The 16,996-nt window shown below is 44.3% G+C and overlaps 1 long non-coding RNA gene across 1 annotated transcript in view; it reads left to right on the plus strand.

Annotated features, from left to right (window-relative positions):
• Window positions 1-999: 999 nt before the first annotated feature.
• Window positions 1,000-16,996, plus strand: part of LOC115302475 — a 46,565-nt gene continuing 30,568 nt past the window's right edge. Inside the window, exons 1-2 of the long non-coding RNA XR_003913491.1 lie at window positions 1,000-1,099; window positions 12,686-12,760. This is a non-coding gene — a long non-coding RNA (uncharacterized LOC115302475). The remainder of the gene's footprint in view (window positions 1,100-12,685; window positions 12,761-16,996) is intronic.

Below are 16,996 nucleotides of genomic sequence, written 5' to 3' on the forward strand. Positions count from 1 at the left end.
CTTGGAGCCTTCAGCTGGCAGAGACCCTTCTGAAAGGTCTCACCCTTCCTCTGTCCCTGGTTTCCCTCAAGTCCCTCCATGGCCAGGCTTCTTTCCAGACTGTGGGAATATTCAGATGGCTGACTTTGGTTTTCCTTGGCAAAGAATCCATGACTTTCCATGAAGAGTATGTTTCAAAGTCGTTTTTCAAAAATTTAAAGAAAATTTGAAGATACAAACAAGTGGTTTTTAAATTTTCTGGTGTTTTCTTTGGACATTCCCCAACCTATCCTCCACTTCCAAGGAATATGTTGGTTATTTGATTTGTTGTAATCATCATCTTGCTCATTCAATTTTATATCCTGGTATTTTCTACTTGTATTCTTTCAGTATGACTCTATAACAGAAGGATCCCAGTCCTTTGTTCCCAAGCAAATACTGGTCTGCTTTTATTATGATACCTTCTGTTAGAACATGGTTAACTTATTTAGAAAGATAGGTTCCTCTACTTTTTGGTTGGTCAAACAACAATGTTCAAGTCCAAGGCCATTTTGGGGGACAGGAAACATGAGCCTTTAAAAAAAATTTTTTTAATGTTTTTATTTATTTTTGAGAGAGAGAGAGAGAGAGAGAGAGAGAGCATGAGCAGGCGAGGGTCAGAGAGAGGAGTCACAGGATCTGAAGACAGGCTCCAGGCTCTGAGCTTCCTGTCAGCACAGAGCCCAACGTGGGGTTTGAACCCACGAGCTGTGAGATCATGACCTGAGCTGAAGTCAGACGCTTAACTGACTGAGCCACCCGGGCGCCCTGAAACATGCTCCTTACATCCCCCACATCTTCCCATCCTCCCCACTACCCCATACAGGGGAGCGGGGGTTGTGTTCTCTCTCACTGGCCGTGGGACACTGTGCTTCCTGATAGTCTACGAACGAGAACTCTTCCTCTGCCACCACATCCATGTGTAATCTTTTTTTTTTTTCCTTAAGTAGGTGTCATGCCCAGCGTGGAGCCCACTGTGGGGCTTGAACTCATTACCTGAGCTGAGATCAAGAGTCAGATGCTTAACCAACTGAAGCACCCAGGTGTACCCATTCAGCCCTGTCTTCTAGTCTCCATGACGGTAAGAGCTTGACCCCAACCACTATGTTGACCTGTTTGCCATCTCTGATGTCTTGTTTATTGTGAAGGAATCTGTCATGAAATAACCATCCACAAAGCCTGCGCACCCTACAATTCTGTGAAATCAGGAACCAAGTCTTCCTTAAGTCTTTGGCGTGTCTCTGTATCACCAGTATGATGCCCAGCATACAGAAGATACCTAAGAAATGTATGGTGGGTGAATGAATGTATAACTCTAATTGTGATTGCAGCATAGTCTTCCTTTTTGGTGACTCCAAAAGCAAAACCTCAACTGTGATAGAAACATTCTCTCCAGAGCATTTCCTACCACCAGAGAAAAAACAAACTGAATCAAATACTGAGGGTCAGGAAGGCTGAGAATTAACTTGGGTAGTAATGATGATCCCTGGTTTCTCAGGTTTTTTTTTCTTGTTCCTCGAAGCTCACAGACCCTGCATATTACAAAATCCTTTTTAACATTTAAGAATCTTGAATGCCTGATTTTTCTTTTGTTATTCTCCTTAATTTGGAAGCAGAAATGCTTTATTTCCCAAGACAGGAGCAGCAAGTTCCACTCTAAGGGAAAGCTCAAATCTTCATAAATTGTCCTTAACACTGCAAAATCTTAGTCACGGGCTAACCTTGCTTGCGATTTAAAATTGTTTCTTGGTGGAAGACTGCTTGGCAGTAAAAGAGAATGAATAAAGTGGTAGATACAACAACCTGAATGAATCTCAAAATAATTTTGCTGGCGAAAGAAATCAGAGCAAACATCAATATATACTCTATGACTACACTTAGATAAAATTCTAGAAAATGCAAACTAATCTCTAGTGACAGATAGTGGCTGCCTTGTAAGTGGGTTGGGAATAAGTAGGAGGCAGGGGTTATAAAAGGACACCAGAAAACGTTGGGATGTGATGGGTATGCTCATTATCATGACTGTGGTAATGACTTCACAAGTGTATATGTATGTCAAAGCGTGTCGAATTGTGCATTATACATATGAAAATTATACTGGCTGTCAGTTATATGCCAATAAAGGTGTTTTTAAAGTTATTTCAAAAAAGTGGAGTCCTATTCTCCACCTTGTATTTCCTACCTCACTTTCCAGCTTCCTCCTATAAAAGGGGATCACGCCCAGTTTTGTTCCTAATGTGCAGTCAGTCCTTTGTTATGATGGACACTGACATCTCTTTGCTTCTTCTGAAAGTAAAGAAAATATTTAAGCTGGTTCAGTGTTGCCTCCCACTTATCCCCAGCCCCTCCAGAATGCTATAGAGAAGGCTGCCCTCTTCTCCTATCTGTAGCCATTTAGGGCCTGTCCTCCACCCCGTGGCTCCAGTGACAGGATTTTGAATAAACAGCAGCGGATTGTGTAGGTGGCACTTGCATTACTGCAAGCCTGGGTGGGCCGTGACTTACCAGGCCCACTGATAACCAGTCCTAGACCTTCCACATGTTTTGAAGATGCTTTTCAAAATATCCATTGGTTCATTCTACACAGGATGTCCTGAGACAGTGACCTGCCAGTGTTTGCCTGTTCCTTCTCCTACATTTCCTTCTTTGCTCTCTAAGGTGCTGTAGGGGAGGTAAGATCTAAATTAGTAGTAACAAGTGCAAACAAATCTTCCCCTGAGGAAGTCAGCATTATTCTAATGTTAAAGGTATTTCTAGAATCTAAGGTAGAATCGGGAATAAGTCCTTGGAATATCGAGATGTGGGACATCGCTGACCTGTTGAGCTGTTGGCTCTGCTCCCGCCTTGCAAAGACGGGAGGTTCAGGGTTTCGGTGGTTAAGTGAGTAGCAAAGCCCTCAGGTTACAGCAGGGCTCCTGACACCTGTGATGGTCTGGGGACCAGGTTAGAAGTGGAGAGCGAGTGTTTGGAAACTTTTCTAACAACATGCTAGCATAATTTTATCATTGTTGGAGCTAATAAAAAATAAATTGGGCTTATACTTTGTATCCCTTTTACTGTAAGCCCTTTTTTTTTTTTAGCAGTTTAGTTTTATTTTACAAAAGCTGTAGTTCATCATGGTTTGGAAATTACAAAGAAAATAAACTGGCTCTTCACTACAGATCATTTGAGAAGCACTGAGCTAGTTCCATGGCCTCTGGAGGGCAGTTCTGGGCAGCTTTCTTCCAAGAACGTGGTGGATGAACTAGGACAGATGTGGACAGTACCAGGGAAGAGGAGGACAAGGAGTCTCCCTTTGCCCCTAGTCCCTTTTCCTTGACCAAGTACACACACATCCCTGGGGAAGCATTACACCAAGGATAAGCACAGTTGAGACAAAATTGGAGGGGACTGCAATCAGAGGAGGGACAGGAAAAGCTGTGGTTATCACCTGGACCTCCTGACTTAGGCGAATATTCTTCACAATATGGACTTTTGGTGCAGATGGAGGAAGCAGCTGAGGAAAGAGGATTTGGGGGGAACCACAGCCCACCACTCACCAGTCTGGAAGGAGCTGAAATTGTGAGTCCCACTTAAGAGCATTCCCTACACTTAAGATGCTGATATAACCCAGGAGGAGGAGGAGAGAGGCTGGCAATCATGGCCCTGTAGTACATGCAGATACACTGCCATCTTCCTGTGGAATCACTGACTGGAGGGATCGTCCCCACACTGGACAGAGAGGGAACAGCACACTGGACAGAAAAGCTTTAATGAAAAGAGATGGGATCAGAAAAGGGCCGAGCATAAAATGGCCTCATTATCTATCTTAAAATGGGGAGTCTTTACCATCATATTATAGAGCTCTCTCTCTGCTGGTCCCTGTTCTGTTTTTGTAGTAAATCATGGTGTGAGGTGATACTCAGTCTCCCAGGAGACGTGAAATAGACTAGTGACCCGCCTTTGAAGCAATCGGCTGACAACCCCCTCGCTGTCCCATATCCTGGAGAGGTGGTAGGACGAAGATGATACCTTCGTCTCATTGCCTCTCTTACATGACTCAGTATGCCTTCGTCACTGTTGCTGACAATGATGTGGTCCTTGACTGAGAGGAGAGAAGCAGGTTGGGTGGGTTCCAGCTCTTTAATGTGAGGAAAGCCTTTGTGTGTTAGCTTTGGGAAAGAAAGGAAACACCCAGCCCTCTTGTTTTTTTGTTAAATTAGAGGGTGCTTTCTGCCTTGTAAATTCTCCTGAAATATATGCTGGCTTTGCCTTGGTGATGACGCAGACATGTCTGAGTGTGCCTGGTGTGTGGCAATGCGTTATTTCTAGTCCGAAGTGTTGGGTCTCAGGAAAAGTTGAGGTTAGACCTTAGTCTCATGTTGGTTGGTGGCCCACCAGAAAGAGGGCCCTCCAGTATGGTGGGCTCTTGTAAAGCAGAAGCAAGATGGAAAACTCAGCTACATTTCCTTTTGTGCCAAATCCAAGTTAGTGACAGTGCAGTCATAGTTACTTATATTCGGGGATGCTTTGCAAGGTCTGGACCCAACTGCAAGGAGTTTTAGAGGGCAAGAATAACACGAAGGCCGCTGCTAGCTACGAGCTAAGGCTGTAGTAATTTGTAAAGCCAAGATGGCATCTTCTGGGGATGAAGTGACTGACTCCCTTGATCGGGGAGACCAGGCTGTGGTTGTAGGTCTTTACCTCTCCCAGTTTCCTGCCCTGAAATACTCAGGGATGGCCTGAAATAAAATTCAACCCACAGCCATTGCCCTCAAAAATTTGTAATCTGTTTGGCTAACAAGACTGGTCCAGTATGAAACAATGTTAGGGAATATTAGATTGCGGCAAAGATTACATGTGCTACAGGTGTTTCATGCAAGAGGGGCTGACGTGGGTCTGAGGACTCAGGGAAGGCTCCGGGAAGAGTGGGGCTTGGACTGGCACAGAGTCCCTCCCTCCTCTGGGATGGAGTTTGTGTTCTGGACTTCACTTTGGATAAATATATAAGATCTCTGGGCCACATGATTAGGGAAAATAACAACAATATCTTACACTTTCTGTGAGCATTAAATCCTAGCTGAGTAAGTGCTTAGTAATGTTCCCTCTCTTCCTTCATTTCCATGGCTGCAGGAAGTTCCTTCTGGGATGAGTTCCTGGGGATGGCTTACCAATTTCAATGTAAAGCTTAGATTTGCAAGATTGTGATTTCTCCCTGTGGGAAGGCAGGGCTAAAAACAAACCAGCAGTCAGTAGAACAAACTCCCTGCTTTTCCTAACCTACACCCACTTCCCCACCTGGGCTAAGTAATTCTCTCTTAAACAAGGAACTCCAAGGGAGAGCTTGTGCCCACAGAGATGCTTTGCCCAAGTACTCACTTGGCTAAAAATACCAGAGTTCTCAATATTCATATTATGTGATTAATATTAATCAAGTTCTTAAGCAGTAGTTTCGTTCCCAGCCTCTCTTCATTTAGACACATTTTCCCATTCTACTATACACAAAATAGGAAGTAATAAAGTCCTAGCTCTGTACTAGAGTGTAGTTTTTCATTCTGGAAAGACAGCCCTAGGTATATGATGCCTTTAAAATGTTTTATTTATTTTTTTTAATAGTTTATTGTCAAATTGGTTTCCATACAACACCCAGTGCTCTTCCCCACAAGTGCCCTCCTCCATCGCCACCACCTCTTAAAATGTTTTAATCAGTAAAGCATTGGTTATATAAGAGAGGAAGTAGAACATAACGTATAAGACCATAAACTCTGGATCTTAAGTACCTGGACTTGCTTCCTGGCTCTGCCTCTTTACTGGCTACCAGTGGGTTTGGGAAAATTATTTGATACCTTGGTGCCTTAGTTTACTCATCTGTCAAGTGGGAGGATAATTGTGTACAGCTCACAGGGTTATTGTGATAAGCAAATGAGTTAAGATTTTGTCAAGTACTTAGAACAGTAAGTGGCCCATGTAGGTAGTAAACGTGTGTTGGCCATAATTAATATTATTATGTCCTAGTGAAATGGGGAGAAGGAAGGTTTCAGGCCTTGATGGATGCTGTGCCCTAAAGAAAGGGCACCAAGACAGCCAGCACTCACAGGGCCTGGTGACAATAGGAGGTGTAGAAAAGAATACTTTTGGGGAGATATGGACCCAGGGAGATATGGACCCAAGTGCCAAATCCTCATGAGGTCAGGTTTGAACACTGACATTGAAATTTCCATCAGGGAGCCCATTAGAAGTGGACAGTGTCCGTTCTAGATTCTGGATTTCCTGGATACAGCCTCTCTGCCAGCCCAGCCCAAGACTTGTTTTGGTCAGGATGACATGCTAACACAGGACTGAGTCAATAACAGGCCCTTTGTTCTGTCTCTCAGACCTCTGGATGCCACTGTACGGACACGTCCAGCTTGGCTGGCAGCTGGCATCTTAAGGGTTCAGGTTGTTATCAGATGGACACTTGCTACGTGGAGTCCCTTCTGATCTGGCGGTGTGTGCTGCCGCGCACGTAGGCCTGCATACCTCATATCTCTGCCTGGGCAATTACATCCCAACCACCCTGCCCCATTCCAAGGCAGCCAGAGCCAGCTGGGACAGTGCTTGGGGAGGGAGCCAGGTGTTTTTCCCCTTTCATCCTTTTTGATTTCGTAGGCATTTTCTTCTAAGCTTGGCTCTAACTACAATGTCCAACATGGAAAAACAAATCCAAAAGGCAGGAGCTAAGCTAGATCTATGCGTGCTGCTGCATTTTGCTGTTCTGAAATGGAGCCAAAAGGCACAGCGTCTGTCCTCCAGAACAGAAAACCTATAAGCAGCATGCCCTTTCCCCAGCTGCTGCCTGCCCAGTTAGGGTATTACATGTATCGACATATTAGTGGTTCGCTGTCTGGTCTGATGTTCAGGTCGATATTTAAGTACTAGTGTGGGTTTTGGAATCCAAGTGTGTAACGTGCATGTCTGGGCATGGTCTCTTGGCCAGGCCCCAGGATTTGCAACCCACTCAGCTGGTCCCCAGAGCTGGCCTCTTGCATCATAAGTGATCCCACACAGTTCTGATGACATATGGTTTGAGACAATTCATCCTGGTTTGGGAAATCTCCCTGCTAATGTTCTCTTATCTTGGCAGAGAGAACCATGTTAGAATACTAACAATTGGTACCGTCTATTGGACACGTGCCATGCCCCAGGCAGCTTGCTGAGGGTGCTTTACACTGTGGTTTCCCACAGTCTTCCTGCCCGCACTCCAGTGGAGACAGGGTGATCAGCTCTGCCTTCCACATGAGGACATGAGACACGGTGATGTTAGGTAACTCGTTCAGGGCCACTCAGGTGGGAGGTGGTACCACCAGTATTTGAACCAGGCAGTCTGATCCCGGGCACATTCCTACCCACCACAGCGCCCACTGCTGTGGTGTCTGTCCGCATACACATCTCCTAGGATTAATTCAATGCCTGAGAATGATCACGGTCATTACCATTAATTGTATCAGTCAGCAACAAACAGAACTCTCTCCCTGGTTGATACTTCGGGCTGATTTGCTACATCCCTGATGTTAGGTATAATAATGCAAAAATTAAGTTATTTCCTTATTGATTTCTACTACTTTGATTTGACAAATATTTAGTGAGCATTTACTTTCTGCCAGGCATTATACTGAGACTAGGAAAGAGGGCCATTACACAGTACTTGCTTTCAAAGACCCACTCTAGAAAAATAAATAATCTTCCTAAATCCCAACATGGTCCACAAGTCCTTCTGAGTTGGGCCCTGTCTTCCTTCCCAGTTTCATTGCTTTGCATTATCTGCCTCTGTGTTCTTTTGTTTGCTGAGCTTCCTACCATCTCAGAGCCTTTGCACCTTCTGTTCCATCATCCTGAAATACTCCACACCTTTGCCCTCTTAACTCCTCCTCATCCTTCAGATCGCATCTGAAATCGCTCTTCTTTATGGGATTCTCTCACAAGCCTGTAGATTAGGTCAGGTTCCCCCTGTTATATCTTAACTCCCCCTGCTTTAAAGTTTTGTAATTTTGTAATAAGGCTTTAGTTGTTCATCACCGTACTCCTAACACACAACAGGTGCACATCAAGTACTCTGAAGTGAATGGATATTATAAACAATTTATTAGAGCAAAAACTGGGATGGGTTGGTCCCCAGTCCTCCAGAAATCAGACATCAAGACAGAATTAAATGTGCCAGGATTGTATTAGGAAGGGAAATTGGGAGGGTCATCAAATTGTGAAGCAAGTATGATCCTAGAGTGAAGAGGGAAGAAAGGAAGGTGGGGAGGACCATCATATATATTCTTGTGCAGCCTGAGGAAAGTTCTGGAAGGACAGCCAAAGTTGGACATCAGAAGAGTGACCCTTCTCTGCTATGGAAGAGCACGCTTCGAATCCCCACCGCCTTCACTGATTGGCTGGTAGCACCATGGGAGGCGTGGTCTGGCAGCGGGCGAGGGGTGGGTGTTCAGAGGCAGCAGCCCTTGCTCTTTGAGTAGCTTCCTGCTCTTTGAGGGGCAAGTCTGAGGGGCTCATTCTCCTGGCTGCCATGTGACAGTTCCAAGGCAAGAGGGGATGACACCTAACTGATAGGGAGGATGGAGATTACTAAAGGTGTGGTTCCCACAAAAGGGCAGGGAAATCTTGCTTTTGAGGCTCAGCAAGTATTTATTGAACACACACTATTCTTTGACAGCTAGGAGGACACCATAGAACTGCTTATACGCGGGCTCTCCTCAGTCAGATTTAAGCTAGCTAAGAGACAAAGTAACTTCACATGCCTGCTCCTGAGCCTCAGCTTTCTTGCTTCTAAAATGAAGATAACCGCAATCTAGCTTATGTGATTTGTGACGGGTAGATCCAGTGGCTTCTGTGAATAGGGTCGGTGCCCAGCAAATAAGATTTGGATGAATTTAAATGCTAATGATTCATTGCCTTCCTCAATTTTTCAGACTAGAGTCACTTTAGCAGGATTGATAGTTTTCTAAGTTTTCGAAGAAACTTTTGGCTTGGGATGCCTGCTTTCCTTGTAATTACTCTCATCAACAGTCCCCTGGGGCTTTTTCTTTAAGACCATTTCAAGTAGAAGAACCGCAGTTTAAATATGTGATCAGCACCAAAGGAAGGTGTAGTGTCAAGTTACCACACTGAAGGAAATCTCTGGAAAAAGCCTCTGTGTACTTGGCTTAGTGAGCTCACTTCAGGGGTTGGTTTTTTAACTCTTAACCCCAAGGCAGTGTGCAGTTTGTTCTCTGTTACAGTACAGTCATTGGGACATTGCCTAATCAGGTTCTTTCCATAGGTGACGGCTGTGGCTCCCTGAGGGGACTGGAGGTGTGGGTGGGGTGGAGCTTCTCCCCTTCCTCACTGCCCAAGTAAGGGACGCTCTGTCTTTGCCTTTCCCTACCCCCACACCCTTCTCATATATTCCTCTTTCAGTACATTTCCCCTCTTCAGTGTTGCCCCCAAAGTAATCCTATCTTGGTTTCACCTGTTCGGTTGACCTCTTCTTTCTAGGAATTGGTTTTAATTCACACCTGTTTCCTGAGCGAGGAAATAGTAGATGCAAATACTGTGCCTCAGTATTCTCATATAGAGAATGAGGGAAGTAGGGGCACTTGGGTGGCTCAGTCATTTAAGTGCTGGACTCTTGATTCCTGCTTAGGTCATGATCTTATAGTTTGTGGAATCAAGCCCTGTGTAGGGCTCTGCAATGACAGCACAGAGCCTGCTGAGGATTCTGTCTCCCTCTCTCTCTGCCATCCCCCCCCCCCCATTAAGCATTCACACTCTCACTCTCTTTCTCTCAAAGTAAGTAAATTAACTTAAAAAAAAAAAGAATGAGGGGAATGGCTAAGGCATAAGATGTATATATGAAATTTGAACTACTCTAAAAAAAAGTAACAAAAGGTATTATGGGAATGAAGAAGAAACAGGTTTTGTGTGAGGAGTCAGGATTTGACCCTGGATTCAGTGTTAATCATTGAGAAAGGAGTGAAAGAGACTCCATACTGATGAAGTAGCATGAGCAACAGCAAGGTGTGTTTGCCATGCACCAGGGAGACAGGGAATTGGTGATGGCTGGAAGACAGGGAGGGATCGGAGGATGGGAGAGAAGAAACAGTGGGATGGTGGGTAAGCTCTGGCAGTCCTTGAAACACTTGCTCAGGAACATCATAGGCCAAGGAGAACCACCGATGTTTTAGAAGCAAGGGGACAAAGTTTGGCTATTTAGTAAAAAGTATCTAGGTAAAGGACAAAAACGAGGCAGAGTAATACAGTAATTTAGGTGAGAGAGAAGCATTTCTGTAGAAGTGAAAATAAGAGGGCAGATCTGAGAGACAGAATGATGTGGGGAGTAGAGAAGAGGGTTTTGAAGGAACCCAAGGTTTCAAGCCCACGTATACTGGGTTGGGGGAAGATGCCACTGAATAGGGGAACTGAAGAGGAGGAGGTGTCTGCTAAGCTGGGAATGAGGATCCTCACAACAGATCATGTTGCATTTGATGGGTTGGCCGGATGTGAGTCTGGCTATAATACTGGAAGTTCAGATCTGGAGATTAAGCATGTAGTCAGAGCTGAAGACGAAGACTTGGGAGCTGTCATCACAGGGACATTCATTGAAATGGCAAATTGTTTCACTTCCTCAATCACCTAAAGAAAAGCATGGGTCTCCAGTCGTGCGGGTGTGGGCGGGTGGAGGCATGTTTTCCGGTGCCTGGATGGCTGTCCTGATCCCCGCAACACAGCCCTTGGATCTTTGAGATGCCAAGAAAAGAGTATATTAGCCTCATTCTTCTTCACTTAGCACGGCTTCGCCTCTCCTCCCTCAGTTGTTCAGCTTCTAAATCTGCAAACAACAGCTGGAGAGCATGAGTGAGGGCCAACTCGGCAGCTGTGCACTGGGAATCAAGAAGTCATCCAGGATGAAGATACAGTCTGGCTACAGCTGCTGCCAAGATGAGGGTGTGTGTGTGTGTGTGTGTGTGTGTGAGAGAGAGAGAGAGAGAGAGAGAGAGAGAGAGAGAGAGATGGGGTATTCATAGCAGGGAGTGGGTAAAAGTTACTGGCCAAGTTTCTTTTAAGGGTGGTAAATGAAATATTCTTAAAAAAATATTCTTAAAAAGTTTTAATTCTGTACCAAATATGATTTCACTTCGTGTTGTATTCCAAATCCCAGCGATTGGAAAATCAGAAATCTACCCTTCTGGATCCTCCAGTTGCTTATGACCGTGCTTTGCACACACACCCTGGGAGTCGGTAGCAGCTGAATGTGCTCAAACACTCTGGGGGGTGGGGGAGGGGTGGCTGGAAGCTGCCTCTAGGCTGGTGCCTCAAGGAGGGATCTAGAAATAGGTGAGAAGATTTAAAGTTCCAGACAAGGCTGTTCTTCCCAATCCCAGTTGAAGAGAGGCCTCTTCCTGGAAAGTGACTGGGGATTTGTGTGTGTGGTTTTGTTCCTGGCCAAACATAAGTCTTGAGTTGGGTAATCTGTTTCTAATCATAATTTGGATTACCCCTCATATTAACCAAATGTTTGTTTGTTTGAGGAGGCCAGTCCTCGGGCCCCAGAGAGACATGACCAGCCTCCACCCAAATCTAGGAAACTCCCGGCTAGTAGGCACATTCTGAGATGGGCAGGCAACTGCGGCCTCTGTGCTGGGAAAGGCTGGCAATTACTGTTCACAGTGTGGGGGCTTCTCCAGCCTGGAGCTGTCCCCTTTGGTCACTGTTGATACACTCCTCTCAGGGACCAGCTGGCAATGGCCGAGAGTTGCCCTTCAGGCCAGGCTGAGCCACTGGGGCCCTGTTGGGTTTGGAGGTGGGGCTCCTAGAAGGAAGCCATAGTGAATATTGAGAGAGCAGTGGCTCCCAGGTTTCTCCCAGTTCTTATTTTGACAGGTAGGAGAGGAAACCATGGAGGTAGGACAAGCTAAAAAGTTAGCCTCTTAGGGGCACCTGGGTGGCTCAGTCAGTTTAAGCATCCAACTTCGGCTTGGGTCACAATCTCACAGTCTGAGTTCAAGCCCTGTGTTGGGCTCTGTGCTGACAGCTCAGAGACTGGAGCCTGTTTCAGATTCTCAGTCTGCCCCTCCCCTGCTCACGCTCTGTCTCTCTCTCTCTCAAAAATAAACATTAAAAAAATAGTGTCTTAGATCATCCATATTAATTAAGATAGTTACTACAAGTTTACAGTTCACTGTTGAGGGCCACACAAATTTCACTGATTTTTAATGTAGCCAACTTCTAATAGCCATTTCGCCCACTTTGGAAATACACAGTTCTTTATGAAGGAAGCCCTGCACTTCAAGAGTACAAAATGGGCTAGGAAATGGAAAAGGGTGGTTTTGCTAAGTCAGGATGTGGGAGGCTTAGAGAGGACAAATGAATAAAAGGAGGCAGGCAATTTCACGAATGAAAATGGATTCCACTTCATTAATGATGTGCAGGAAAACTTGACATCATTATTAACACTTATGGCATACAGATGACATGGGCCCCACCCCTGCTGTGAGCACAGGACAGGATGTGAATTCCACTGCTTTGTCACCATTAAAATCCCTCCCTCTCTCCTTCCCTCTCTCTTCCCCGGCCCCCTCTCTCCCGCACGTGCATACATGTGCTGTGGTTTCAATGTTGGTGGTAGTTTAGAGGGCAAGACTTATAATTGTTGCATTTCTCTTTTCAGCTCTTAGGAAGAAAATACCTGAGAAGCGGCGATTAATTACTGTCTGAAAAGTGCTTTGAGATCCTCCGGAGAAAGGTAATTAGAAGTATGAGCCGTTGTTCCTGGAGGTGTGATTACATGTGATTATATGTTGGGGTGGTGCTAGACTGCTTCAAGTGCATTCCTCTTCTGCATCTCCAAACAGGAAAGTATGTGCTGGGAGGAGAGGGGAGAAGGGCCAGGAGGGAGAGGAGATACTGCAGCAAAGACTGTAGCATTTCATGCTAACCAGGAGGAAGGCAGCCTGGGGACCTGGGGTCTCTGCACAAGGTGGACATCTGAGAGTGAGGCCAGGGCCTGCCTTCGTTCCCAGGCAAGTCTGCCTCTCAGCCCTTTATAATCCAAACTCTGGACTTGTCGGGTGATCTCTTTGTTCAAGTTTTCGCCAGGAAGTCTCAGTGACTACGTATGATCGCAGGGGAAACTGCCTTCAGTTTTCCAAGAGAACTGGAGGATTGTTTTCCAGGTAATTGTTACTCAGGTACTAATCATCGATCATCAAAATCTTGATTACTCTCTACCCTTATAGAGCTGCTTTTCTTAGAAAACTCCATATCTTTTCTCCAACCAAGTCTTAGTTTGAGAGGAGGGGGCTCTAATGTGCAGGATGGAGCCAGAGGGAGGTCACTTCTCAGACTGTCGGCGGTCTCTGACCTCAGAGGCCCAGAAGCAGTTGAGGGCGTTGGTTAAACCTCAGATCCAGAGCCGGCTTGAATTCTGGACCTGCTGTTCCTACGCACAGCACTTGAGGCACGTTATTCAACTCCTCAGAGTCATGATTTCTTCATTTGTGAAACTGGATAGGAATGGTATCTCCTTCTTGAGTTATTGTGAGCATTCCGACAGTAATGGTGTATGACACTTACAGGGCTTCGTAGGTTGGGAGTGGCAAGTGAGTGTTTGCTGGTGAGGCTTCTGTTGCTGCTACTACTTTTCCCAAGAAACTACAGGCTCATTTAGAGTACAGTATTTAGAGCAAATAACTATTACTGCCATCGATAATAAAGAAACTAAAGGTTGATTTAAAGCAAAATGCTCAAGCTGCTAAAATTATTTTTGGCCGTCATCTGCTTCTATTCTTAGTCTCTCCCTTTTTGTTTTTGTTTTTCCAAATTTTTGACACATTACCAGGGCTTGAAGTTTAAGTGATGTGTTCCACAATACACTATGAATGTAAGCGACTTAAGGTACAGATGCCTCCAAAGATGAATTCATACTTTCAAGGAGACTGAAAGCTTGACTTTTTTTTTTTGTGAAAAGCAAAGTAATCAACCTTACAGACCTCTCCAGCTTTGAAGCTGGACTTGAGAAGCCATCTAGTTCAAGCCCAGCCTAGACCGATGATTCACCCTTGGAGGCAGGCAGACTGATTGATGGGGGAATGGGATTTTAGTCTTGGGGTAAGTTAGATAATTAAGAACTACGATCAGGTAAAACATGGTATGAGTGCTTATGAAGCTGCTTCTCCTGAATCACCCTGTGGCAAAATGCCTTGTTCTCCATAGAAGGATAAAATTGCCTGTACAACTGTATTTTGTGCACTAAATGAGGTGTAGCTGAAGATGTCATCCTGATCTCTTTACAAAAACTCTCGAGTGGCCATACCGTTCAGTTCTGAGTACCAGGAATAGCTGGCACTTCTGGAACAACTGTTTGTTTTCATCTGATAAACGTCATGAACTTTCTATGTGATCATTGATCACGCGATGAATGCTTTTTGCATTGGCTACTAGGAAGCTCAAGGCCAAACTTACATCCCACCTCTATGAATAGAAGCCAACAGCTACTACAAATTACAGATGTTTACTGCAGCTGAAAACTTTATAGCCACTTTTCCTAAGCTGTGTTCACTACACTAAGCTGTGACACAATGGATATTTCTTGGGTGGAAAAAGGAGTTTTGGGGTCTTTTACATTGCATGCTTTGCTTCCTTCTTGGATATTCTTGATGTTTATATTGGTGTCTTAAATGTTCTGAGAAGTCTGATAGTTTAAAATCAAAATGAAGGGAAAAAAAAACTTTTTAATCTTTGGTTAGCCCTGTACTTGTAAAACTTGTTTGACCACAGAATCCTTTAAAAATGTTATCTCCAAAGTCTATTTTTATTTGAAATATGTTTTGGGAACTGCTACCTCTCAGTAACAGGTAATCAAATCCTGTTTATTGGATTTATGTCAGTACAAAGGTTGGTTCTTGACTTGCTTCTTCCTACTTTTGCATAGCAAGGGAGAGTTCAGGTGTGTATATTAGATGAGTCAACTAATGAGGTCCTGTTGAGCTCAAAAATTTGGTGATTCCTGTTTTTAAAAAATGACGAAAAGTTTTTCAATAGTGTCTGCTCACAGAATTAAGAATTTGTTTACTGACATGACGACTAAAGTTAGAAATTAAAACATTGTATAACATTTCTTGCATTCTTTATTTGTATCTAATCTAAAAGATTGCTTTAAAAATCACGTTTTAGGGGTGCCTGGGTGGCTCAGTTGGTTAAGCCTCCGACTTCGGCTCAGGTCAGATCTCACGCTAGTGGGTTCGAGCCCCGCGTCAGGCTCTGTGCTGACAGCTAGCTCAGAGCCTGGAGCCTGCTTCCGGTTCTGTGTCTTCTTCTCTCTCTGCCCCTTCCCCCTCTCATACTCTGTCTGTCTCTGTATCAAAAATAAATAAAACATTAAAAAAAAATTTAAAAAATAAAAATCATGTTTTTAGGGGTGTCTGAGTGGCTCAGTTGGGTAAGCATCTGACTCTTGATTTTGGCTCAGGTCATGATCTCACGATTGGTGAGTTCGAGCCCCACATTGAGCTTCGTGCTGACAGCGCAGAGCCTGCTTAAAATTCTCTCTCCCTTTCTCTCTTTCCCTCTCTTTCTTTCAAAATAAATAAATAACTTAAAAATTTTTGCTTTAAATAGTATTTTTAAAAACAGCCCCCAGGGATGTAAAACAAAGACAAAAATTTCCTTTGAGAAATATCAAAGTCAAAGGTTATAAAATTTTCATCTGAACTTCTATTTGGTTGTAGAATTTAACCCCTCCCCCTTCCTGCTTTGATAAAGGCTTACATAATGAGGGTGATGCACCTTCATGGTATATCTTGAGGGGATTGTGCAATTCGGTTTATTCCTCGGACATGTAGCCCATGCAGAGCCTGCAATGTTCATTTCATAGGCACCTTTGCCTTTAAGATCCCTTCCCCTCCACCCTGCATTAAACTCAGCAAACAAAACCAATGGCAAGGACCTCAAACACCAGCCCCATGCATATCACTTGGGTGGGAGCCTGGGACCTGCCTTAGACAACGCACTCTACTTCTGGAGTTGCTCCATCCCTTTGACTGGTGAGCTACACCCAAGGGGAAACTTCGCAAAGGAAAATCACCTTCAAAGAGAAGGGCTAGGCTGCTGGGGGAAAGGATGGCTCTCCTGCTCAGGTCCTTGGTTGACATTCAGCTCCTTCAGCAGCCTACCTAACATGTCACCGTAACCCCAGTGGCTTTCATTGCTTTTCTCTTTGTGTGTGACCATGGAAGGTGTGCTATTTTGTTTTTGCTCTGGGTGGCTTGTCTCTCTGATTGTATTTCTGTGCTTTTCCTCTGAGTTTGACAATGCCTACTACATGTCAGGTAGTATGTCACAAAATTGCACATGCCCCTGTCTTTGCCCTTGAGGAGTTCACAGGGTAGAAGAGCAAATGGGCACTAGAAACAGTTCCCATTCAATGTGACAAAGACTACAAAAAAGCCATGTATAATGACCAGGGAGGCAGTAATGGAGGTGACATTTGAGTCAGGTCTTATAGAATGTGTTGGACACTGATTTTTCCATTAATAGAATTACTTTTCTGCTTAATGGCAACCAGCTTGCTAGAAGGAGAAGTATAAACCAATAACTTGCTTTGGATTAACTCATGAGACTAACTGACAGAACCTATTAGCTAACGGCTAGACTCTTATTTCAAGCAATTCAGTAAATGTTCAGGCCATAATCATTTCAGTTATCAGAGGACAAGACCATCTGGAAAGTGGACTCTCAAGAACTTACTCTCAAGTTTCCCTGATGTAAAAAATGTTCTAAGGATAGTCTTTGATTTTGGAAATTCCTGGAATTAGCTTTGCTAAATGTTTAGTAATGCCTCGTTTCCCAATTTCATGGCAGACAGAAAATAAATGGCGTGTTTAAATGGCTGTATAGATAAAAATAAAGCTCATTAGGGAAGGACTGGTTTTAATTTAAATTTCAGAAGAAATTTTACAAAGTACAAGAACATATAGGGCAG

The sequence above is a fragment of the Suricata suricatta genome, chromosome 9 (assembly GCF_006229205.1).
Source record: "Suricata suricatta isolate VVHF042 chromosome 9, meerkat_22Aug2017_6uvM2_HiC, whole genome shotgun sequence".
Lineage (NCBI taxonomy): Eukaryota > Metazoa > Chordata > Mammalia > Carnivora > Herpestidae > Suricata > Suricata suricatta.